The sequence below is a fragment of the Bison bison genome, unplaced genomic scaffold (assembly GCF_000754665.1).
Source record: "Bison bison bison isolate TAMUID 2011002044 unplaced genomic scaffold, Bison_UMD1.0 scf7180017857562, whole genome shotgun sequence".
Taxonomy (NCBI): domain Eukaryota; kingdom Metazoa; phylum Chordata; class Mammalia; order Artiodactyla; family Bovidae; genus Bison; species Bison bison.
In genome coordinates this window covers 18,747-20,799 of record NW_011488135.1, presented here as the reverse complement: position 1 = coordinate 20,799, position 2,053 = coordinate 18,747, and positions in this window count along the sequence as shown.

The following is a 2,053-nucleotide window of genomic DNA, read 5'->3' as shown; positions in this document are numbered from 1 at the left end:
TGCCATCTGCTTCACTTGGTGTAAAAGGAGTGTTGTCCTCACCCTTAGCAGATTGCCACCCTAGCACCTCAGTTGAAGCGCCTGGCTTAGAGGCCCTCTCTTTCCCTCCCACTAAAGTCAGTCCCTAAGGAAAATTTCCCAGATGATAGGGCTACACGGTAGTTCCAGTGCAGAGAGTTCTGGCTAAGATTTTGTTTGCTTGTGTCTGATGCTGAATAAAGCTGGCCATATCCCTTACTCCTTTCTTCTCTGTATTGTAAAAATGGCTGTTGTGATCATTCAGCTCAGCTTTTGTGATTGGTACCTCCCAAAGGGAAAAGTGCAATATTCCTTCGAGTAGTGGGGAACAGGATTGATTGTTCAAGAAGCACTGACATACACAGAGCAGCATGTGAGATGTTTTAAGTAGATCCCAGTTATACATCAGGTAACTTAGGAAAACAGCGGTTTACTACATGTTGCATTTGCTGTGGGAGATAGAAATCTTACGGTTAAAACTGAGTTTTAAAAATGCTAGATTAGGTTCTTGAAATGTCACTAATCTTTGTGACTATTTAATCTTCAAATATTGTGCTTCAACCCCAGCAAACCGCACGTATCCTGCACCCTACCCCAAAAGAATCATCTGTATTTTAATGCCACTGCTCTAATTGGTCCTTTTTTCTGTTGAGACCAATCGTGACAGTGTTCAAGATTATGGAAGTGTTACAATGCCGCTTTAAGTCTGCAAAACCTCAAATGTAGCCAACTTGACAAACTCTTAAGTGTTATTGTAGATTTAAAATCCATCTGGCACATTGTGGTATTTGTACAGTTCTTTTAATTATACATAGCTTTAAACCTCAACCTGATGAATTTAACACTTTGGCACCCATGCCTTCACTTCAGAATGAACACTTTCATTGCGATCTTATGTTAACCTGAGAATTGATTTAAAGGAAGATTGATAATCCTACACTTGTAAAAAAAAAAAAAATACAGGGCTATTGTATTTTAGACAGAACATATACAGGAAAAATTTCCAGCCACTTTTGCTACCTCCCAACTTGATGGATTAGAGGTAGCAGGCAAATGCTGGTGCTCCCATCTACCTTGTAGACACCCAGCCATCAAGAATTCTCAAGGCACAACAAGTGCGCTCACTGTTCACAGTAAATGTTTGCAAAACATTCAGTTTAACTTTTGACATCACAAATGACGTCTCATCTGAATTTCAAATCTGAACAATTATAATCTTTTTGCGTTATATAACACTATTATTTTCTACTGTTCTGAGCATATTAAAATTCTATTGGATTTCAAAAAGGGACTAATAACCAATTGACTTACTATACAAATATCAACTTGTGATACTCAATGAAATTTCTTGCTGTTTACACTTTACATTTTGCTTTAATGAACGTGTATGAGTATTTAATTTTTTAAAAGGCACCATTACACAGTATATCCTACATTTATCACATTTCTTAAAGTGTTAAGATTCTAGGACTCATTTCTATGTATTTTTCTTACTTTACAAAATAACTTGAAACAGTATAGATTTTGTAACTTAATTTTAGCAGCTTCTTTTTTTATTACATTGAATTATAACAACTGCATGTTACCTTAGAAAAGTTAATATTTGCTGCTTTACTCTTTTGCAAAAACATTTGCTGTAATGAAGGAATTTGTATTTCCAAAATGTACCTTGACTGCATTTTGTAATATTTACCGCTTTATTCCTAATTCTGCTTTAAAGTATTGAACTGGGCATGAAAAATTAAAATATTAATCCAGAACCTGTGTAAACTGGATATTGCTTAAAATCTGTATCACTGCCATGTTGGAAACCCAGACTGCTTTTGTGATGTTTCAAATTAATAAAACTATCCTCCTCCTTATCAACTTACATGTGTCTTCATGGAATCAACAGAAGTATCACAAATGCTCTAAAGCAACTGACAGCAGCTGACTCACTTCTGACTACTATGGTTCAAGATATAATGGGCATGCGATTAACCAACATATAAAACCTAACAGGAAATTCTGTCATACTGTCATCAGAAATATAGTT